Source organism: Cygnus atratus, chromosome 1, assembly GCF_013377495.2.
Source record: "Cygnus atratus isolate AKBS03 ecotype Queensland, Australia chromosome 1, CAtr_DNAZoo_HiC_assembly, whole genome shotgun sequence".
NCBI classification, from domain to species: domain Eukaryota; kingdom Metazoa; phylum Chordata; class Aves; order Anseriformes; family Anatidae; genus Cygnus; species Cygnus atratus.
This window is the reverse complement of record NC_066362.1, coordinates 69,992,470-70,016,792: the sequence shown is the minus strand read 5'-3', so window position 1 is coordinate 70,016,792 and position 24,323 is coordinate 69,992,470. Positions and strand designations below refer to the sequence as shown.

At 39.5% G+C, this 24,323-nt stretch overlaps 1 long non-coding RNA gene across 2 annotated transcripts in view; it reads left to right on the top strand.

The window, feature by feature from the left end:
- Nucleotides 1-23,305, top strand: part of LOC118250149 (uncharacterized) — an 88,922-nt gene extending 65,617 nt beyond the window's left edge. The window contains exon 4 of one of the 2 annotated variants that reach the window (XR_007707738.1): nt 22,917-23,305. This is a non-coding gene — a long non-coding RNA (uncharacterized LOC118250149). Of the gene's footprint in view, nt 1-624; nt 1,928-22,916 lie in introns of those variants that run through there. The other variant, XR_007707740.1, reaches the window with a different exon arrangement.
- The last annotated feature ends 1,018 nt before the right edge of the window (nt 23,306-24,323 follow it).

The window sequence follows — 24,323 nt, the reverse complement described above, 5'->3', positions numbered from 1 at the left end:
TCTCAGGCACTACCGAATAATTAATTTTGATGATTGTTCTCACGCTGGGCCCTGTACAGATGGTCCTTCTACCCTCTAGTCAGAGGTTCTCTGGCAAGAGGCAGAACAGATCTTGATAATGCCCTTCTAGCAACAAAAAATACACCCAGAGAGAAATTATGGTTGTGCAAAAAAAAAAAATAAAAAAAATGCCACAGCCTCTTCCACTAGAAGATGAAATATATTGGTATAAGTAATGTGGAAACACTTCAAGTCAAAGACATGGTTCATGTGGCCTAAACTTTGCCATTTTTATGTTAGGAATCTTTTCTAGATAAGTTGTCTGGAGTCCTTCTATGCTCAGTGAGGAGAAATTGTTATTCTCAGGAAGTACTTCTTCATGTCTTAGAATACTTCACTCAGCTAAAAGGGCTCTGGGACATATAGGTCTGTTCTTTGACACAAAGTCATTGTGTTCCAGTGAGGCACCTTGCTTTTGAAGCCTGGTAAAAAGAATCCCACCCCTAGTATGAAAGATGGGATAAAGTCAGAGGTATCAGAAAATAATCCTGCAATAAACTGTATGGACTAGGTTTTTAAAAGGTGGGATTTATTGATTGATTGATTGATTGTCTATTGTTCCAGTGTCCCACCGAAAGGAAGGGTGATATCTCAGTATGCTATTATGCAGGAGGTCACAGATGTCACTGAGGATCCTCTACCTTCTAACATGTCAAAGGTTCATTTTCATAACCAAAGGTTCAAAAGTATCTCAGGTCCATTCATGAGGTTTTACAAACTTATTCATACCAGAACCTTGTATGCCAGAACTGCTTCCCAGGTGTTCCCTTGTAGACTAAAAAGGATAGTTCTCACAATATTAGTGTCAAGACATTAGTTACATCTATCTTTGTTCTGCAAACAATTTCAAGAAGAGCAAGAAGTTATTTTGCTCCAAGGGGCATATACCTCTGTCCTTGTCAGTAAGCCAAAACTTTCTAGAAACAGATGGAGTTCATAGCTTTCCACTAAACGCTTCTGAGAAGTAGCTCAGTCTTGGTCTTGTGACTTTATCTAACTTTCTAGTGGCCACCAAATGAAAGCCAGTAAAAGAACTTTTCTGCATCAGATGGAAGAGTTGACAAAGCTAGGGCAGGCAGTATAGGCAGAGTATATCCAGACTATATCCAGAAACAAGAGACATTTTCAAGATGTCTGAAAGACACATTTGCTAAGGGGCCCTATCCAAAGCTTACTACTAGGCTGTCCAACAGAATTTCAAGGGAACAACACAACCCTTGGACACCACAAAAAAAGTAAGGCAGAGTCTCAGAGAAGGATCATTCCAGAGTGTCATGAAATCATAATGCACATCAAGGTGAAAATGGGGAAGCCTTGATACAAATCTTTTATTGCATACCATGAGGTAACAATACTCCTTCCCACACCATGGCAAGACTCTGGTCATCACAGAAAGAATGTTGCAAACACAGAGAAAATGGTTCAAATTTGAAAATCAAGTCTGCGTGGCTGAAACCGACACTTTTTCACTCTGATATGTGAAAAATATTTGGCTCCTGCCTAACCATCATACTGCTACCTGTAAAGACATGCTAGAAGAAAACTGTTCTAGGCAGTGTAGTTAAAAGCATGCCATTTGCTTCAAAAGATGTGCATGCTGCATGATCCATTGAGTCAACCTGGGAATTAACTGGTTCCATTATTTTCTCTTTCCTGTTTGTAAGAGTTTTGTACAAGTGTTCTAGCAAATATTCTCATGTATTTACTTGCATTTTATATGAGATTTTCTAATGAAGTAAATATTATTTTAATTATGTGGCACTTTTCAGTAATTACTGCTATAATCTGTTTCTTTTTATAATCCCAGACTCTAAGACTATAGCTATCTACACTGGTATAACTTGCAATATTCCATACCAAACAACAAAAACTGTGCCTTCAGGTCTTGAGTTAAAAGTCTGAATGCATTTTTCAAATACACTTGGGGTATTTAGATGCCTGGCTTCATAAAAATGAGTGTAAACTGTATGACAGCTTTCTGTACAGCTTGCAAAACACTGTGTTCAAGTACACATACTTAATCAAGGAAAGATTTTTCAGAAAGTTTTTCCCTTATAAAACATTTCCACCTTCTTCAAAGAAGAGGTGTGAGATCAAAAATAGATGATGCATCAGTTGTTGCCATCTATACGAAGGCTTGTTTGAATATAATTCTGGTGTAAAAATATTTGAAATGAAATATTTGATCTTCTAACTCTTAAGACCAGTCAAAGAAGTTGTTTCACACACAAAGTGTGTTTACCAAGATTTCTTTTGAACTTGCACTGATTATAACTTTTCACCAACATATAAGTTGCTGATAAACTGAGTGTTCAAATCACAACAAAAATCTTCTATAGAAAGATCATAGAACTGCATATACTTTACCAGCTTTCAAGGAAGACTGATAATTTTATTTTTTATTTTGAAAAAATTTAATTGAAAACTGTTTTAAATCTTAGATATCATTTTTAATGGAAAAAGTGTTTTGAAGTTCTACAAAATTGTTTTCAAATGGGAGGATCTTGACAAATAAGGTATCTGACTTGTTTATTTAATGTAATCCTTGACAGATATGAAGGACTTTGCTCACTGAAGACAGTGTAGTGTCTTTCTGAGTGTCAGACAATTGTAGTTCTTGTTTTAGCAGAATTAGTTAAGAATACTACTTCCAGCATCATCTGTTGTGGGTTTTTTGTTTGTTTTTTTATATGAGTATATAAATATACGTATTTAATTTTCATCATCCAAAAATAGCTTGAAAAAATTATTTCAGAAAGATCAAACAGAAAAAGAAATATCCTTAATCCCCAAGCATAATACTTAAAAACTCTTGAAAGTGAACTGTTCCACAGACAGACTTTGGGATTTGGAAGTTTAGTGCATGATTATCAACCTTTGATATCAGAAATAGTGGTATGACACCTCCCAACATATTTTATATTTATTTGTTTACAAACCACTCCCTAACCTTGTTTGTGGTTTAACGGTTGATAACAATTACAAAACTCTAATGTTATCAAAACTCTGTTGTGCAATAAGGAAAGAGTAATAAACAATAACTCACTATTATCTACACTTTAAGAGCAACATATGGAATAAAATTTGTTTTGGTTAAAGCAACATAATCAAAGTGAAATATGTCACTTGTATGCTTGGAGGAAAAACCAGTTCCATAAAAGTGCCATTTTGGTCGGTTACTGCAGGTCTATTTGCCTTCCTGGAATAAAGGCATACAAATACTCAGTAAATCAGATACAGTCCAACTCAGATATCTCCTGATAGTAAACATTGTGTCTTTTTTTGTCATAACTATGCTTTCCCTTCTGAGAGGTATGTACTCTGGATATGCCTACATGGGCACAGCTTTTGGTAAATTTGACCTGCATTTTAGCACTGGAGTAAGTGACACAAATTTGTAATATTGCATATGAAACACATTCAATTGCAGACCATGCTCTAGTATTAACAATCCAGTTCCACTCATGGCAATCTCCACAGAAAACTTGAAAGAAGTTGAAAAACTTGAAAGAAGACTAGAGTGTCGTTTTTGTTGTTGCACTTTTTTTTTTTTAAAGTAGAAGAGGGATAAAGGATATAAGAATGCCTTACAAAGGGCTTAGAAAAATTGGCCCAAAAAACCTTCAGATCTTTTGTAGAACATGAATTTTATTAGTGTGACACCATGACACTTAAAGCATTTTGCTCTGTCCCTGTAAGAGGCAGCTGGACCTTTTTCCAGGTTCTGAAGGATGATCACATGTAAACACTTGCTCACCACTTGCCCAGGGAAGAAAGGAGATGGATGGGAAGTAATGTTGGTAGAGGGGTTGGGTTGCTATTTTCAAGAATTTGAATTTCCCACCTTTACAAAACCCGGGTGGGAAGGAGGGATGGGAATCTACTGTGTGCATGTACTTTAATTTCCATAGAATGTGAAATAACACAACCACAGAATAAGAAAAAGAAGTGTTGTCCCTTTTTTTCCCAGCCTCAGACTATATTTTTCATTTTCCTTCCTTTCTGTAAATTGAAAGATTTTGAGATTTGCTTCTCTGGCTACAGCTATGCCTCCAGAAAGCATACCATTTCACCTTCTACTCTGGGATAGGTCCTCTCCTTCAGAAATCAAAAAGAACCAGGATAGGTTTGGAAGGCTGGAAATTCAAATTAAAGTCTGAGTCAAGAATTCTGACAAAGTATGCTGGAAAATTGTTTGAATATCTTCTTTTACAGAAGTTGGTTCCCATTGCTATCCTCCTCATGAACACAGACTGATTAGATGTTTAGATGTTTTCTGCTTAGAGCTCGTGACTTTGCCTATTCCATTTGTGTGTTGCAGTCATAAACCCACAATCATTTAGAATGAAAAGAGAGTCATCCAATCCAACTTTCTTCAAGCAAAATCAACTCTGAATTCTAATGAGGCTGCTAAAGATTTTGTCTAGTTGGGTCCTGAAACCCTCCAAGGACAGATATTCCACAACCTTGCTGGGCAGCTGTTCCAGTGATTGATTAATTGCCCTTACCATTAATATTTATTTTTTTCTCATTACATCCATCTGAAACCTTATTTGTTCCAATTTATGATTATAGTTGCTCATTTTTGAGCTATGCACCTCCATAAAGGCTTGGCTCTACTCTCCTAATAACTTGTAGTTATGGGGTTATTACGTCTTCCCCTCCCTGAACCAAGATTCTCTTCAGGCTAAATAAGCCATGTTTTCTCATTCTCTCCTCATGGGTTCATGGGTCTCAGCTCTGTGATTATCTTGGTGGCCTTCTGGACTTACTCAACTTTAGAATTATCTTTCTTGTTTGGGAGTCAATGAGTGGGGTAGGGAGATATGGGGAAAAACCCAGGTGCAGTATTTCACATGTGGCCAAGGAAGTGCTGAGTACAGGGGAATAATTACTTCCCTTCAACAACTGGCTACACTCATGGTGGTATCAGTCATGATAGTGTTAGCCTTCTTTGTTCCCAGGGTGTAATTCTGTTTCCTTCTTCTTTCCTGACCTTCTGTCCACCACGACCACATGACTTCCAGGCCATTTTCAGCAGAGCTTCTACCCATGCAGTCCTTAGGCTTTATAAATGCATGGGGTTAGTCCATCCAAGTACAGGATTTTGCAATTGCCCTTCTTGAATTTCAGAAGGTTCCCATCAGCATTGCATAAGAACTGTATCAATTCATCAGGTTCATGAGGCTGCATTTCCTCTTCTCCTCTAGGTCACTGATAAATGGTGAAATTATGGGATTCTAGTACCTACTATTTTATGGAAAAATGAGAATTTGTACAGTGGACTGAACTTTTATGGGAATTAGAAACCTTTACATGTGCGTGCATACCAGTTGTAAGGCACTTATAGAGGACAAATTGAGGTATACGTACAGACATTACCATTGTGAAACCAAAGGTCCTTCACACAAAATTATTTGCCCTGATGGCATTCTTTTTTTTTGCCCTGATGGCATTCTTTTTAAGAATCTTGGGAGACTGAGTGTCATTGGAAGAATTATATACAATGAGGTCTTGTTATTGCTATCATAAGCATACATACCTTAACATATCTTGTTAACATACCATATACCATAACATATCTTGTTATTGCTATCACATAATAAGTCAAGTCTCTTTGAAGCATTGTGATTTTCTTCAAGTTTTCGTCATTCAGTCTTGTAGAGGCCTTGGTGAGAGAATCATCTGTATTTCCCTTCAGAAGTCAAGCTGCTATAACTTACATACATTATTAGTCTTTATTTGATCTAGGTCTTGCATACTTGCTTGATTGTAAGAATATGCCTGATTTATTTACAATAGAAGTTTTACAGGTATTGTAATAAATCATTGCATGGAGGTACATCGCCTTTTCCTTGACTGTTAGGCAGAAGTTTTCCCTGGAACAGTAAATGAACATAGGCATGCAAATCAGTGTTTGCACTGGTATGCTGTAAAGTAAAAACATTGACAATTAGGAGAGCTTGTTTTTGAGTCCTCACTAAGCCACTTTTGCACCAGTACAGTAGCAGAAAAGACAAGGATGTCTGACTTAAAGAGAATGATCAATGTGGTGGTTTCACACTGTTGGCTTGCTAAACTCCAGTACTCTGCTCTCCCACTTCTCACTTCCCCTCCTCAAAAGAACAGGGGGACAAAATATGATTAAAAAAAAAAAAAAAAGCTAATGGGTTGAGATAAGGATAGTTTAACTAAGGGAAAAGAGAAAAGCAAGCAAAGGCCACACAGAAGCAAAGAGAGAGAAAAAAATTATTCTGTACTTCTTATCACCAAGTGATGTTCAGCCATGTCTTGGGAATCAGGGCCTAAATACATATAGTGGTTGCTCAGAAGGACAAACGTTTTCATAACAAGAGCTCCCCCTTCTCCTTCCCCTTCCTCTGCCTTTATTGCTGAGTGTAACATTATGTGGTACGTAAATATCCCTTTGGTTTGTTTAGGTCAGCTCCCCTGGCAATGTCTCCCCCCAGCACACCTCTTGCTCACTCACAGACTACTGGCTTTGGGGTTCAAGGGTTTGGAGGGAGTCTTGATGCTGTGCCAGCATTGCTCAGCAACAGACAAAACATTGGTGTGATACCAGGACTGCTCTAGATGAAGTGCAGAGCACAAAACTGTATGGACTGCTGGGGGAAGTTAACTCCATTTCAACCAGATCCACAGAATCACAGAGTCATCTAGGTTGGAAGAGACCTCCAAGATCACTGAGTCCAACCTCTGACCTAACACTAACAAGTCCTCCACTAAACCACATCACTAAGCTCTAAATCTAAACGTCTCTTAAAGACCTCCAGGGATGGTGACTCAACCACTTCCCTGGGCAGCCTATTCCAATACCTAACAACCCTTTCAGTTAAGAAGTTCTTCCTAATATCCAAACTAAACCTCCCCTGGCACAACTTCAGCCCATTCCCCCTAGTCCTGTCACCGGGCACATGGGAGAATAGACCAATCCCCACCTCACTACAGGCTCCTTTAATGTACCTGTAGAGAGTGATAAGGTCACCCCTGAGCCTCCTCTTCTCCAGGCTGAACAACCACAGCTCCCTCAGACACTCCTCATCAGACTTGTTCTCCAGACCCCTCACCAGCTTCGTTGCCCTTCTCTGGACATGCTTGAGCACCTCCATGTCCTTCTTGTAGCGAGGGGCCCAAAACTGAACACAGTACTCGAGGTGGGGCCTCACCAGAGCTGAGTACAGGGGACAATCACCTCCCTAGTCCTGATGGCCACACTGCTTCTTATGCAAGCCAGGATGCTGTTGGCCTTCTTGGCCACCTGAGCACACTGCTGGCTCATATTCAGCCGACTACCATCCAATACTCCCAGGTCCTTCTCTGCCAGGCAGCTTTCCAACCACTCGTCTCCGAGCCTGTAGCGCTGCTTGGGGTTGTTGTGCCCCAGGTGCAGGACCCGGCACTTGGCCTTGTTGAACTTCATACAGTTGGCCTCAGCCTATTGGTTCATCCTATCCAGATCCTCCTGCAGAACCTTCCTTCCCTCGAGCAGATCGACACATGCACCTAGCTTGGTGTCATCTGCAAACTTACTGAGGGTGCACTCGATCCCCTCATCCAGATCATTGATAAAGATATTAAAGAAAACAGGCCCTAGTAATGAGCCCTGGTGGGACTCCACTAGTGACCAGTCTCCAACTGGATTTAACTCCATTCACCACGACTCTTTGGGCCTGGACACCCAGCCAGTTTTTAACCCAACGAAGTGTACGCCAGTCCAAGCCATGAGCAGCCAGTTTCTTCAGGAGATTGCTGTGGGAAACAGTGTCAAAAACCTTAATGAAGTCAAGGTAGACCACATCCACAGCCTTTCCCTCATCCACTAAGTGCATCACTTTGGAGTGACGTGCATAGTGAATCATATGAGAGATGATTTAATGTTCTTTTCTGGCTTTTCAATTTTCTAAATATGTGAAAATCTAATCAGGTTTATCCAGCTTTCCTACCTCAAAATATTATCATAAGCTTTTGTATCAATAAAGAATATATTAACAATATTTTGTAAATGTTAATAATATCTTGTAATTTAATTATAATTATAATATTAATAATGTCTTGTATCAGTAAAAATATAAATAATAATAACTCTTGTATCAATATGTAGCTCTTGTATGAATAAACTACAACAAAAAAAATCCTAATCACAAATATGGGCTGGGCAGAGAATGGTTTGAGAGCAACACTGATGAGAAGGACCTGGGGGTGTTGGTTGATGAGAAGCTCAACATGAGCTGGCAATGTGAACTTGCAGCCTAGAAAGACAACCATATCATGGTCTGCATGAAAAGAAGTGTGGCCAGCAGGTCAATGGAGGTGATTCTCCCCTTCTACTCTGCTCTTATGAGTACCCCACCTGGAGTACTGCATTCAGCTCTGGGCACAAGAAGGACACGGAGCTGCTGGAGCACATTTAGAGGAGGGCCACAAAGATGATCAGAGGGCTGGAGCCCCTTTCCTATGAAGACAGGCTGAGGGAGTTGGGGTTGTTCAGCCTGGAAAAGAGAAGGCTCCAAGGAGACCTTATAGTGGCCTTCCAGTACCTAAAGGGGGCCTACAGGAAAGCTGGGAAGGGACTCCACCATTGAGTGAAGTGATATGACAAGGAGAAATGGTTTTAAAGTAAAAGAGGGTAGATTTAGATTAGATATTAGGAAGAAATTCTCTACTCAGAGGGTGGTGAGGCACTTGCATAGGTTGCCCAGAGAAGTTGAGGCTGCCCCATCCCTTGAGGTGTTCAAGGCCAGGTTGGATGGGGCTTTGAGCAACCTGGTCTGGAAGGTGCCCCTGCCCATGTCAGGGGGGCTGGAATTAGATGATTTTTAAGGTCTCTTCCAAACCAAATCATTCTATGATTCTATGGTAATAATAGTGATGGTATTCATATATATAAATAAAATTTGTTTAAATCTTGCTGAATTCTTTGTTTTAAGCACAGCATTTAGCAACAGCCAATTATGTGTTTTGTTAAAAAGTGTTTGCTTTCATCATATATAAGTAACTCACCTCTTAATTAACTTCCCTGAATATGACAATTCTCCCTTTTTAGAATATCTGTGATATTATATATTCTTCTCTCATCCTTTGGCATTTATTTCATCCCTTGTTACTTATTTCTTCTGTAAATTGAAAAAATCCTTTCTTTTTCACAGATTTTCCAAACCTAAAAGCTAGCTTATATCTCTGATGAGGCAGAAATTATTGTAGATGAGACCACACTTGATATGTGTCTTTATACCATTTTCTGCATTATTTATTACATGTCCTAGGACTGCCCAGCTCTGTTGTCTAACAGCTAAACAATTCTCTCTCTTGCTTTGAGGGGGAAAAAAAATACACAAAACAGAAACCCCAAAGTATTTCACATTTACTCATTAAAAAAAATTAAAATAAAAAAAAAATAGCAAAAGCAGATGGACTATTTGAATAGCCCTAATAGCCCTAACCATTATGCTTCAGTGTCAGAACTTTTGGTTTGTCTTTCATGGGGTGCACCCACTGCCTTAGTGTCCCAAACCATCAGCCTGCAGGCTCATGCCAACCCATAAAGAATGTGAGGCATTGCTTTTCAAATTTAATTTATCTTCCTTTCCTTTCCTTTCCTTTCCTTTCCTTTCCTTTCCTTTCCTTTCCTTTCCTTTCCTTTCCTTTCCTTTCCTTTCCTTTCCTTTCCTTTCCTTTCCTTTCCTTTCCTTTCCTTTCCTTTCCTTTCCTTTCCTTCCCTTCCCTTCCCTTCCCTTCCCTTCCCTTCCCTTCCCTTCCCTTCCCTTCCCTTCCCTTCCCTTCCCTTCCCTTCCCTTCCCTTCCCTTCCCTTCCCTTCCCTTCCCTTCCCTTCCCTTCCCTTCCCTTCCCTTCCCTTCCCTTCCATTCCCTTCCCTTCCTTCCTTCATTCCTTCCCTCTCTCTTCTCTTCTCTTCTCTTCTCTTCTCTTCTCTTCTCTTCTCTTCTCTTCTCTTCTCTTCTCTTCTCTTCTCTTCTCTTCTCTTCTCTTCTCTTCTCTTCTCTTCTCTTCTCTTCTCTCTCCTCTCCTCTCCTCTCCTCTCCTCTCCTCTCCTCTCCTCTCCTCTCCTCTCCTCTCCTCTCCTCTCCTCTCCTCTCCTCTCCTCTCCTCTCCTCTCCTCTCCTCTCCTCTTCTTTTTCTTTACTTTTCTTTACTTTTCTTTTAAGACTGCTTTATTCCCTGACTTCAAGCAGTTTGAAGCTTCTCTCATCCTTACTGCAAGCTGCTTCCCATCCAGAAGAGAGAAGCATAGAAAAAAGTATACTCTAATAGAGTTAATTTTTTTATTTTATTTATTTATTTATTTTTAGAATTAAAAGCTGCCTCTCAGTAAAGAAATGTATCCTTCAAATAGCAGTGGCTAAGGAGGGTGTGGGGAGTCATCAAAATCAGTTTATACAGGGCTTGAGATAGACTTTGCCTTCCTCAAGAGCTCTAATTTTCCAAGGTGATTTGAAGTGTATGTGTGAGTTAAGACTATACGGAATTCAGGACCAGAAAACTGTACAAATCAAATTGAAATCTGTCTTTCTTTTATCTCTTTCCCCATATATTTGTAATTTATTTATTTTTATCCTCAGCTATTTACAATATAGGTCATTAAGGGATGGATGGAGGAGGATGGAACTAAAGTGATAGTCTGGGATTTGGGACTAAATTCAGCTCCTTTCATTTCCATAACTTCTGTTAAGTTCTTGGTTAAGGACTATGCTCCCCATTTGTCAGATATACTTAAGAATTAAATATTCCGTAAAATGACAAATACTTTACTAGTGTTCTGATACTTGCAAGTCTTAGTTCTTCATCTCAGAAACAGAAATAAAATTTCTTTCTTACTTTACGGAGTAGAAAACACAGGAAAGATGGTAAAGAGCTTGGAATTGGTCCATTCCAGCTCAATTTGGACAGCACAGAAAAAAACTGAAGACAAGTGACTACGAATTTTTGTAAAAAGGGGTAGCTGGGTAGAGGAAGAAGACTCAGATTAGCTCTTTCACCGTGGAAAAAAAAATAATAATAACTTAGTTCCTTATCCACCTGAAAAGGTAGCAACCAGCTGACCAGGCAGCATGTGCATACCACTAAGGCATATGCCAGGCGACTGTGGAGAGGGGAAGGAAGGGAGGTGATGTGGATGTAATAAAGAAGGGGGAAATGGGGAATATAGAACAGGGCATAAATCCATAGGAAACCAGGCATCCAGAACTGTTCTGCTCACTTTTTTTTTTTTTTCTATTGTTTTGGGATTGTTGGTGCTGCAGAAACCACTTGCTGTGAGAGACAGAGTAAGCAGAGTGAAAAGTATGGCAGTTGATAACTTGAACCTTATAAAGCAGAGAAGCAGCTCCATGATTGGTTTCTGTGTGAGTGAAGGTCCCAGGCAGAAGGAAGGCAGCTGTAGTGCTGCCCTGAGAGTGTGTGAGATAGATGCGAGCTGTCTGGGAATGGGAAAGGGGATACAACTGCAAGCCTTGTGTTTGGTTTGTGAGGCTTAATAGTTCTACTGCATATTTGGGGCCCACCAAAAAGCAGCCAGTGCTATCTATACTCTCTCCTTTTCCTCAGGGGTGAAATAAGGACAGGCTTTCAGTCAGACCTTACCGTGTTTCCCAGCTTTTGTGGGTTTCAGTCAGACCCTTGTAGTTTAGTGGAGGGTATTTTTTTTCACTGTGGTTTGAATACTTAAAAAATGTACCCTGATGTACCATTGTAATTTCTATTGGTTTGCATGTCAGCCTGATTATATAGCCCCCCTTGTTTTGCCTTCTAAATGCAAGGAAGTCCATTAGACAGTGTGTAAGATTCACCCCCTTGGTCTCTTTCGTAGCCGTAGGGAGGGCAGGGAAAAATGCTATTGTGTGAAGGAATAACTGATTCTCGGTCAGATGTAGTGATGCATGTCACATTGTTGGAGAGAAGCAATGGGAGCCCTGGTTTAAAGCACATGAAAATATTTGGATCCACTGCCAAGTCCCTTCTGCGCCCTTTGTTCACGCAGAAGCCTGCAGTGGCAGCCTCTGCATCCAGGCTCTGCAGGGTAGATAGGCCAGGATATTTTTGAATATCCATCACTTAATACCAGCTGTTTACCTCACTCCATGAACAACATCAATCAGCTCCTCCCTGGGGCTCACTCCTCTCTGGTGTTAGCACTCTGCTGTGGCTTGACAATGCAATTGAGCATATGCTCACATTTGACACAAATGAGATCATTACAGTGCAGTTAGTACACCACTCATAGGCCTGGTGGTGCAAATATTCTTGGAAGCAGGATCTACCCATGAAGCATTTAGCCTCCCAAGTGGGTGAGTACAGCTCTAGCTGCTCCCTTGGGTTTGCACAGATATACGGGAGTTGAGGATCTAACCCAGAAACAATACCTTTCCCACCCCTTTCTTCCATTGCCATGGAGACACACTTTTTTTTCAATTTTTATGAAGACACACTTATCAGGATTCCCTTTCTTTACAAAATGAAACAATTGCTTTTCCATTATACTGACATTTTTCTCTGTGGGAACTGCAAGGGGAAGAACTCTGCCAAATATATCCTGCTTTTATTTCTGTTTTAACATATGTTGTCTTGAAACAGAGAGAGGTCTCCTATGCCCAAACATGATTAAATACCATATAAGTTAAGTCTTTTTTAGCTGAGTGCATGTTATAAAAGCTGCCATGATTCAATGGTAATTTTAAAGTCTTAGTTTTGTGTGGTCCTTGTTTGGAGAATATTAGGCGTAAAGTTGTCATACTGAAGCTCTAATGGGTGCACTCAGTAGGTGTGATTTATGGGACTTGTTGCCTTCTGAGAATGAAGTCATGTAGTGTATCAGGGTTGCCCTGAAAACGAAGCAACTAAAATTAGTCATCTTTCTTCCAAAGGTGACCTGAGTGGGGATGAGTGAAAGTGAGGGAGAACGTAAAGTGAGCGGTGGGAGAGAGAGGTGATTAGATTTCATGTGTTGATGAATGTTTATAAGACTTTTTCTTAAGTCTTTAATTGAATTTCATTTGCTGAAGCCTAGTACTACATCTGGAGGCAAACAGCACATCTTTTACTTGCCAGTTCTATTTATATATCTGTGAAGTAGATCATTGTAATGTATACAGATGGGCAATAACTACAAAGTTATTGCATAATTTTTCAAAATTTTATGATTGCCTTTCCTACTTCCTCTTAGAATAATGGTTCCACTGTACAGCCTGCAGACCATTCACTATATCTTTCGTACATTTTACCACTTCAGCAGATTTTAATTTATTGGAGACACACTAGAAGTGGTAGGTAAACAATCTACAGAACGAATCCAATATATAAGACAAGGAAGACTTGAACCAGTATTAAGTTGCTTTGGAGATCACTTGGTGAATGTGAGCATATATGATTTTTCGTCTCTCTGACTTGGCAGTAAAGGGCAGTGAGCGTGTGTGGGGAGGAAGTCAACTGAAAGCCACCCACCACCAGCTTTACAGAATATAGAACAGGTTTGTGATAGGATGTCTATTGGGATAGAAAGTGTTTTTGGACAACTTGCAGGTTTAAACCAGCCTCAGGGAAAGTTTCAGACCTTCTGTGAGAAATCCAATCCACTTTCAAAGGGGTAAAGCACGCTTGATGTTGCCACCCTGGAGCTAGCTGGAGTAGTTCTGACCTGGGACCGTCATTTGTTTCCAGACCACTGCACCCCAACCTCTCTGCTCCCCCTGCCCCCAGGTCCAATCTGTTCTACATCCATTTCTGAAATAATGAATTGCAACATTTTTTCCTGAGTTGTGATTATGAGTAAACCAATTTGTGACAGCACATACATTTAAGTCAATGGAAGTCTTTGAGTTGATAAAATGAGTATTGGATGTGTCCCTAAAACAACTGGGTTTAAATCCTAGCCACACTGAAGCTGATGGCACAGAGAAGTTTGAAATTCACCCTGGTGTCTATGCATCACCTGGTATATTGGCAAAGTTTATCTGCTTCCCCTGAAGGCAAAGCTAAATGCTTTTGAACCGCATGTTGTTTTCTTAGTCTGACTTTTGAAACCTGCTCCAACTCAAGTCTGCGATCCTGAGAACCACTGATAATGAACAGTAGGAATGCCAGTTGAGCTGGTCTTTGAACCCCTTTCTGGGACTGGTTTATGATTACATAATTTACTCTCAAAATCAAAGACCTTTGACCTAAATATTCAGAAATATATTTGATTTTGTGAGCCCAGTTAGAAATCTCTCAGAGACACCTGATTTTCAAAAGGTTCCCAGCAGCTAATGTTCTTGCCTTCTAAAACTGCTTAATGCTGTATAATCAAAAAATTGGATACCGCAGTCCCATTAGGTAAAACATCCTTTCATTTATGAAATTTTTAAAGCATACGACACCTATGAAAGCTTATACTGTAGAAGTATGCTTTGGGGTTGTATTCCCATTCATCTTTGATTGATCTTTCTAAATAAAACTACTAGGACTATTAACTGATTATGGTGACAAAAGTGGTATTGTAATTTGGTTTTGCTAGCACAGAGAATGTATATCCTCATCCCGCAACAATGGATTTTTATCAATATTGTCTGATTTTCATTCAAACCTGGGATAAAAAAGACCATTTCTCATTGTTTGTTCCATATTTTTGTGATAATTCATGTCTTATCTAGTAGTATAACAAATTTGACCCATTACCCACTTTGAATAAAGGACGTCTGCTGTGTTTTGTTCGCCTTTCCCTGAAGCATAAGAACTGGCTTTGCCAAATGAATTGTCTCAACAAAGTGAAAGTACATACTTAGTATTGCCCCTTAGTATTTTAATTTATTTTAAAATTACTTTGTGATACTATTGTGAACAGAACTGTAGAAAATGTTTTAAAGGAATTTTTGTTGTTTTTTGTTGTTGTTTTTTCATTCTAGTTAGCAGTTTAAAATTAGAAGAAAAAATGCAGTTGGCAGTTTCACAGTCTTCCAGGAGCCTACAGTCTCCTGACTGAAATCTTAGCCTTCAGCATGAATCTTGTGTAGAGCAGAGGAAGGTAAATCTGTCTAACCCTCACCCTTGCTGCAAACACCAAAACTTCTATCATCAGCATTAAAAGTCATAAGTTTCCCTTTCACATGCAGATGACTGTTCCTTCATATGAGGTCAAAAGCATTTCAAATTCCCAATCTCTTCAAAAGATTTTACTTTTGCTTTTTCCTCTTTTTTTTTTTTTTATTTTATTATTATTTTTTTAATACTTTGGCATAGTCAGTTCTTTCACCGTATGGAATCACTTCCATCCTCCTTATCCCCTGTACACACTTTCCCACTCAACATGATGACATGTGACCACTCAACTCATAAACAGGAGTTAGGGAAACAGAGGTTAAACCACGGGCACCAAAAGTGGTTTTGAGAATGCAAATGTGGAAAAAGTGGGATAATCCACAAGCATGTGGTTTGTTACCATCTGCCTTATGCTCTGAATGTATAAGCACATTCACCCAGAGTTTACAATTGAAGAGATACCATGTGTTTTTTTTCCTGGTAAAATACTGTGCATTTTGGCTTGAAACCATGCTTGCTTCCCTTCCAGTGGTGAGATTACAGGTGCTGCATGCTACTATTATGGTTGATCTTTTTCAATAAAGATTCCACACAGGCCAGGAATACTAAACACACAACTCAGCTTGATCATGATGAATTGCCTATAATCCTCCTGCAGCCCCATCTAGCGGTTCGCTGCTTCTGTTCATCGGCCATATCTCCTACCTACGTAAGTACGTGAATGAAAAATGAGTAAGTAGACTGTATACATAGATGTAGAAATACATATAAGGAAATGCATAACTTCACACACATGTATACATTATGGATCATATTTCAAAGGACGGTTGGCATCATTTGGGCATTGTTTAGGTGCCTGAGAACTGCCATGCTCAGGTAGGACAAACTTACCCTATGGTGGCAGCGAGCTGAGGTAGCCCAGCCTCTGAGACACAGGGAAAAGGCCATCCCCTGGGTATTTGGGCACAGATCCTGTCACCAACTCAGCCTGCCTCAGGCTGTCTGCACCAATGTAATGTTTCATTAATTTAGAATTTTCATTGACAATAAGCTTAAGGTGATTAAACAAAGGAAGAAGATCAGACAAGAGGGTGGGAGAATGTAGGAACTGGCAGGATACCTGATGGACAGTATGTCTCAGGCAGGACTCAAGAGTGGATATCGATACAGGAGTCTTACGAGGGGCTGGCAAAACATTCCCACTATCCATGCCCTGCTTTTGGGAAACACTCTTTGCCTCTTTCCAAAGAGTCAGTCTTCAGCCTCAGATGTGTCCTCCACCAGCTGTGACTCTCTGACCAACATACATGGTCTAGGAGGCTCAACTCCTAGTGCTCTGTGAACATGTCAGCCAAGACACTTTTACACTACTGATTACTAGGAAGGAAAGGTTAAGTGTATGCAGGAGGGCAAAGGTGGTGTGGGGTAAGTGAATCAGGTAGAGCCATTTCAGAGAAACAGTACACCAAAAAACTGCCAAAAGTGCAGAGCAGACTTAAATGCCAGACTTGTTCATGAAATCTGTCACCAGAGTTATTAGCGATAGATAGAACCACAGCTGTAATTAGTTAAGCCTGTCTAATTAAGCCTGCTATCAGTCAAGAGGTGCTCCAAGGACTGGGGGACACAAGGCCATGTTTATGGCACAGCTCCAGAAATCACTCCTCCTACCAGTCACCCTTCTGTCATGCGAGTGACCCGCTACACGCTTTCTGGACCTGCTAGTTCAAATTCTGACCTGCACTCATCATACTCCCCAAGGTAACCACATCTTTTCACAATACAAAGGTCTAATGAACAGGGAGCTGCTGAGCTGAAATTTGGAGGTTTGGCTCTCAGGTCTGCTGCTGACAGACTTCATCCAGGTCATTTCACCCTCTGCGTCATAGTCTCCCACCTGCAGAAAACAGTGTTAATAATATTTAACTACCTCATGGTACTGAATTGCAGCTTAATTAATGGTCTGCAAAGCACTTTGAAATGTTCACTTGAAATAGGCAAAGGATAATTAACATCACATATTTATTTAGTGAGTTTTCCTCGCCAGGCACAATCTTCCTAAAATTCCCCTTGCAATAACTGTTTGTACTGCTCTAGGAAAAACAAAGCAGTTCAGCCAGTATGTTTTCTGTGGGGAGACATTTTGCTGCATGAATCAGATGGTTGAAACTTGAATAGAGTAGCTGCCAAGATGAGGGGCAAACATGCTCCTGAATGGGGTGGAGGGGTGGGTGAACACATGCACAAGTGTTACTGCTCCCACAGAAGCATGTGCATTATACCAGGCAGCCCTAGCAACAACTAGCCCCCATTCTTCTGTAGGACTGCTATTTACAGATATGTATGAATAGGGACAACACCAAGATCTTTGTCCAGGAAAAGTCACAGATCAAGTTAACTGATACAGCAAGTTGCACTCTACTTGTGCAATGGTTGCAGCACAAGTGATGCAAGGTGAGATGTAGCCTCCAACAGCAAATAAGGCAGCACTCAAGAAAATAACTTACCTGGGAGTCTTTGCAGGATCTTGATTTCTAGCTGTACCTGTAGAGCTGGAGAGGAGGCTAAGCATTAATTTTGTCTTGAATGATGAACACATAATTTCCAATAAAAAGCTATGTATCCTGGGATAGGACTGCACAAAATAACTTAAGGTCTAAATTTTGAGTTCTCAAAGGAAAGGCCATTGTCACTCACTCCAGAAAGACTGAAATTTTTATGATGCCCTTCTGATTTTCTGTCTTTTTTCACTTTCTTGCCCCTAAAGTGAGATTGAAAGAAAACTTTCTAATAGCTTCTACAACCTTTTCCTAGTGTTATGAGTGAGAAGGGGGAGTTTCAAAGCAAACAGTGGAACCTGATGACTAAACCAAGCAGGCTTTGTCTGGATAGTCTCTATAATAGCAAACATTGAAGATTGCTCTTGAGGCATATTGTGAAATCCTACCTCATAATGGGGAGAGAGACTTAGGATAAATCGCAATCACATTTCAGCGATAGTCTGGGTTCAGAAGATCAACTTCATAGACTAGGCCTTGAAGAACAATAAACAGGAAAATAAGGCCAATGAGCTCTCTCTGCATGTGCTGATAATGTTGTGTGGCTTTTGAAGAGATCACGTCATTGAAGAAAAACACATATTGAAACGGCTGCTTAGAGGATTTTGGATAAAGTAGAGCTATTCAATGACATTGATGATTTTTGTTTGCTTATGTCAGCACTGCTAACCTGAAATTTTCCTAAAATGTGAGTCAGCACCCTTAAAATAAAGAAACTAGTTCAAAAATTATGGCATTTATAAAATAAATAAATAAAAAAATAAACCTTGAGATTTTACTTTACCTCCCAATGACCTTCTGATATTTAAGTTTTTAGAATCTCCTTTTCAAGCTTTTGTCTATAACCACACAGGTTGGAAAGCTGTTTGTTTTTCTTTTAGTGAAAGCAGAGATTATAAACTAATCATGTGCCTTTGTCAACCAAAGCTGAAAGAGCACCACATGCAGAAAGACTCAAAAAAACAAAACAAAACAAAACAAACAAAAAAAACAGTAAAGCTGTCAAAACTGTAATGCCTGTTGTATCCTGCAATATAGCTCTCACAGCTGCCTCTGATTCAGCACCCCTAGCCCCAGGTGGGGGCTCACAGGGGCAGGGTCTCTTGGATGCAGGAACATGGGAATGTGGGGCAGGAGGGGAGCCCACATCTCAGCCTCACCGCCCTGGCCACTCACCTCTTCATAAAGAACGAGTCCCCAGCTTCCCTCACAGCAGGTCCAGCAGCAGCTTTAATGAGATCAAAGAGGTTGTCTGCAGAATAAGTTCTTAATCTGGGTGAGGCTGAAACAGATTTCAGGTTGCTTCTGAATTCAAGAACAATTCAGCTGGTAAGGTCAGGCTTCTGCCTTTCTTTGGCTTAAGCTGACCACAATGCAGAAGTGTCCTCTAATGTTGTTCATGAAATAGAAGGCCTGCATGCTCAAGCGAGGCTACTGATAGCTGCAGGTGTATTTTTCTTGGGAAGCTAAATTGCTAGAGAAACAAAAGTCTTGGTTGGTTAGTTTAATTTGGCAAGACAAAAATGCCGTCCTAGGGCAAGACTTTATTTAGAAACTGTATTTTTCCCCTGTTAACTTAGATATTTTGTTGAAAAAAAAAAAGTTTAAAGGTTCAAAAGTTCATAGGACACCTTATTTTGTTGTATTAACAAAAAAAAAAAAGAATCTGCAGCTGGACAGGACACTACATAGATTAATTTGATGTGACAGAACTTGGTCCTGAAAATGACAATTCATTAGCTGTGGTGCTATAGTTTTAAAATCATTTTCTGTAATACTCATTTGCTTAATATTGGAGTATATAGGTCCAGTGTAAAAGGAAAAGGTTGCTGCTAGCTGTTAACAGAAAACCTGCGTCTGCTGTCATGAGCTATGCAACATGTAATTCTACCAATAATTATATTTCCTTAGTGAAATGAGGTCTAACGATTTTGATTGCTAACATTTCCTTACTCTAATGAAGACATACTCTTCACCATTGGGAGTCTGATCATGATTCTTCTTCAGATAAAGCCAGGAATGTTCAGCAAGCCACAAGATCAGCTACTAGGTGACAGTTGGCACTTGAAACTAGGAGACAAAAATAGTATACAGTCTTCATGCATACCCAGTGGGCAATTAATCTGGATGTTTTGGTGGGGGAGACACAGAGGTCACTGTGGAGTTAAATATTAATCTTTTTCCTACACAGCCTGAGTTCACAAAATAAAACAATTGCTGTGTGCGGCACTTTTTAATATCTAAAAATAGGATTACCATACCATACATAATATATCTTATTCTGGTTACTTCAGCTTTAGAAATACAACAAAAGCTCTGATAATTGAGAGAAGGTAGAAAAGGAGTTGGGGGGGGGGGAAGGTTCACTAAAGTCTTAGAAAAAGAAAGAAGTCATAAAAGAGCCATCATCTAACCACATGGGACTGACGTAACAAGAAGAAAGAGAGCTTGGAAGAAAGAGACGAGAACGTAACACAGGAAAATTGACAAAGAACTCCAAACAAGGCCCACTGTTGGGATGGAATCAGTATATATTGCACTGTGTGTTGCATGTGCCTGCTGGGATAAATGAAAACATGATAGAAGGTTCCACTACCATATTTGAGCTTGCTTCTTCGGGCCCCCAAATGATCAGATCCATGATCCGGTTCACAGCACAGAGAATGGAAAGTAAATTCAGAGTATCCAAAAATAAATATGTGTGTAACAAGGACTTCAAAGGGCAGTTATGGGAATTATGGTATAAAGACTTCTTGCATGAAGGACAAAACAACTCCATGCCTCCTTCTCTGATCAAACAAGGCAAATGTTAGTGGAAGGGGTGAATGACATCAGTAAGGTGCATGTGTGCAAGTGAAGTTGCTTGCTTGTGACTTGATTGGGTCCTAGAGCCTAGAGCTTTCTCGCAGAGAGCCTTGACCTTCAGAGGTCAGGGGCAGCTGGGAGGTATTACTGTGGGTGGTTTCTTAGTTTATGTTTCCTCAGAAGATCCTCAGACACTTCAAGCAGCTACAATCAGATTAGATAACCAGACAGTCCTTGCAATTCCCACTTTATAGCAGGTGAAACAATAAAAAAAGTATTGAGTAAGGAACATGAATCTGCATTCAGAGCTTTTTAATAAATTACAAATAAATATATCTGCTTCAATCCTTTGAATTCTACCCACTTGTGTTTAGCTATGTGTTTTTAGTGGCAACACAATCTCTGTGAGCTGTAGGCCCAACGAAATCATGAGCTATTTAAAAATAAAAATAAAAATAATCTGAGCTGGGATTTAAAGTAGGGTGTGGTGGAACTGTGAGGGTGAAAAGTTTGACTACGTATCAATAGGTAGTTGGGAGCTCCTGGCAATTCTTTCACTTCCCCTTCAGTGAACACAAAATTTTGATAGAGGAGAGGATGCCACATTTTTGCAGCTTCCTGTTTCAGACCTAGTTTATGCATTCCCCAGCAAGAAATCAAAAACTATCACATGCTGCCTCTCATCCTCTGAACAAACTTTCTCTTTCAGGCTCTTTGGCTAAACCAGACAGAATGCCACAAAATTTTACATTTAAAATTGAAGTGCTCCCTGAATATTAGGTTTAACTCCTTGTGGGAGGAGGTCTGGAAGGATGTTTCCAAAGTACACTCTGGCCTGCCCAAAGCAAAAGCTGGAAGAGATGTGTACCCTCAGGAAGGCAGGAAGGGGGAACAGGCATGGGAGAGAGAAAATGAAGTTGTAATAGAAATGGGAAAAAAAGAAAAAAAAAAAAGTGAAAACTTTGGACATGGGGGAGGTAGGAGAAGGCAGGGGATAAAGGATAGAGGATCTAGGCAAACTGTACAGACAGAATGAGAATCAGAAAATGAAGATTAAATGAAAAAGCAATCTCAAAGCATAGATAGTCACCTTCATCCCCTGTTTTCATTGAACTTTGTCTGGATAAGGGGAAGAAAGAATGATGTAAGAGCTGTACTGAAAAAAACAGGTTTAGCAAACTGGACTGCTTTGTCCATGGTGATTTATGAACAGGTTTAATGACCAAGACACCTGCAATATCTCTTTAAATATTGGTGTGAAAAACTTTCTGCAAATAATCATGTTCAGTAAAAATGTAGATCTCTCCTCTTCCTTACCCCTTGTTACGTCCAGCTTTTCCTTCATCCATATTTGTGAAGGCAAGGACTCATACCTATGCATGGTAAAGTACTAAACAGCATCAGGAAGAGTGATTGGTAGAAAGATGACATTTCATGAATGAGAAAGTTAGATTTAAATGTTCATTTCCATGTCATTGTTGTGGGGGAGTATCTTACTTTTAACTATGAAACATTCCTAAGTAAGTGCAGTGTTTTTTGTGTTGGCTGGTGTACATCAATGAAATCCAATGCTATTGATTAAAATACTTTGGTTATTTTTTTGGTGAATTGGTCATCATTACAGCTTTAGAAAAAAAGTGATAGTGGTTCCAGAGAGCTATTTTTCCTGAAATCCCTGTAGCAGATTCTTTTTCTCTAGGCAGGAAACTTTAACAACTCTAGGTGAATGGGCCAAAGAACAGCAGTGGTTTCGTACACTTCCCTAACATTCATGTGGCTTGGGCCGGTCTAGAAGTTTGGGTGTCTTGCTTGGGGACTGTGAAACTTGCAGTTTCAGAGTACTCGACAGACATTTTGGATACATGACAATGACCTCTTTTCCCTAAAGTCCTTCATTCAAACTTTTCCATTAATATTTACTTTTTCCAGTCACCACATCTCACAGAAGGGTTGGGGATTTTCATTCACGGCTAAAACTATCAATCAAAAAAATTTTTTTTTGTTTCCTTAGATTGACTCTGAAGTCCATCCTTCCATCTCCATATGCATAATTAAAATTGGTGACAAAGGTCATGTCCTTCAAAGAGTGTCCTTCTGCACAGTCTCTCTGATATTAACATCTCACCCCTCCCCTAACAGTAGTCAAGTCTTTTTTATCTCTCCTTCAGCTTTCTTCATGTTTTTTTGTCTTCCATGCCTAATCGAGATCCTTGTCTCCTTCTTCATACTTCTGTGACATAGAAGTGCTAACATACTTTTCTATCTGTGGTGAAACAGCAAGCAAAAACTGCCAGTTGACACCTCAGAAGGGAAGGTCCAGGACTAGTAAGACAGATCAGAACAAACAAGAAGTCTTGGATACTTTATTTAATACAACTGAATGTAGTTCCAGCTAATAATGTTGAATATATACATTTCTAATGTAGAGTAATACATTTTTTCCTAGGTTCTATCCTCACTCCTCCTGTCCTGCAAGCAACATTTCTTATGAAACTGCTGATTTATAGAAAAATATATTTAGGAATTATTTTTTTAAGGTTTCCATCCAATTAAGGATGCCTTCAGGCTTTCTCTAGTTCTTTTGTTTGTTTGGTTGTTTTGGTTTCAGTTTGGTTTTGTTTTTTATGTAGCCATGATGGTCTGAAGAGAATTGCTGTCAGTTTAATTTAAGATTATCTTGAGAATACAGAAAGCTGAAGATTGAGCCTTTAAATAAATCTTCTATGATCTTGGCATTGCAGAAGAGCTACAGAGCTTGCCCACGGTTTCTCCTTTACTTTTATTAACCTGGCTATTCACTATGGCATTACATTTTTCAGGTAACTATATCCTCTACCATCTCTATCAAACATATCCCCCATTGTGCATTCTTGAAAGGTGTTTTGAAATCAGAACTTTCTTCACTTCATAACAAAAATTAAAATAAAATAAAAATAAAAAATAAAAATAAAGTGTCAATGCAAGTGAAAATGTTAGTCTAGTTCTGTTTTGCTTCACATTGCTTCACTCAGCTGTACCTACAGATGTTAGCTGGCACTGTATAACCTGTGTGAACCATGATTAGCAACCATTTGGGCACAAGTCTGTCTAGTAGATGCACCCACCTTTGCTTAATACGTTAATCCCTGAAAAGCCTGATGATCACATAAAATAAAGGAAAATCAAGGATCATCTTAAGATCAGTTCACAGAAGTTATATTTATATTGTACAGGGAAGGACTTACCTTCTCTATGAAAATTATTCTAATGCAGTTGTGTGGGAATACTTAAGCCACATGCGACATCTGGTGAAAATAAAGATTTATTTTGGCTGAACTGACCATATTAACAGATAAAGATCCGTCTTTGAACTAGATCTTAGTTCATAGCCTGCTGCTGCCTTGGGATTAATTTCAGAATTTCTGTTTTTTTTTAATATGAAGAAATTACTTGCAGCTGATTTTTGAAGGTCTTTGTATTCTTTAAACAGGAAAACTACTAAAAAGAGATGGGAACATCAAAAAGAACTGTAAGGACTGTAATTTCAGATGACATTGACTACAACCTTTTCCTTTCAGTTTAGAAAGGAAGTGTTTATTGGGAACATGCATTGTCATGGACAGTCTGTTTCTGTCTCTCAAAGCTACTGTACTCCCATCACATCTACTGTCATGACCTAGCATATGAAAAATATTTGTTCCCCTACCCCCACTGGAAGGAGGCAATTGTTGGTGGTCAGATGAAGTGGTCAGTGAAAGATGTTTCTATGTGCTTACTGCATGTATAATACTCAACCTTCAAGTTGTTTTTCTTCCGTGATTCAAGTCAAAGTTTTCAAAGTAGTTTGTTATACATCCCTCTTTACTGCGGGATC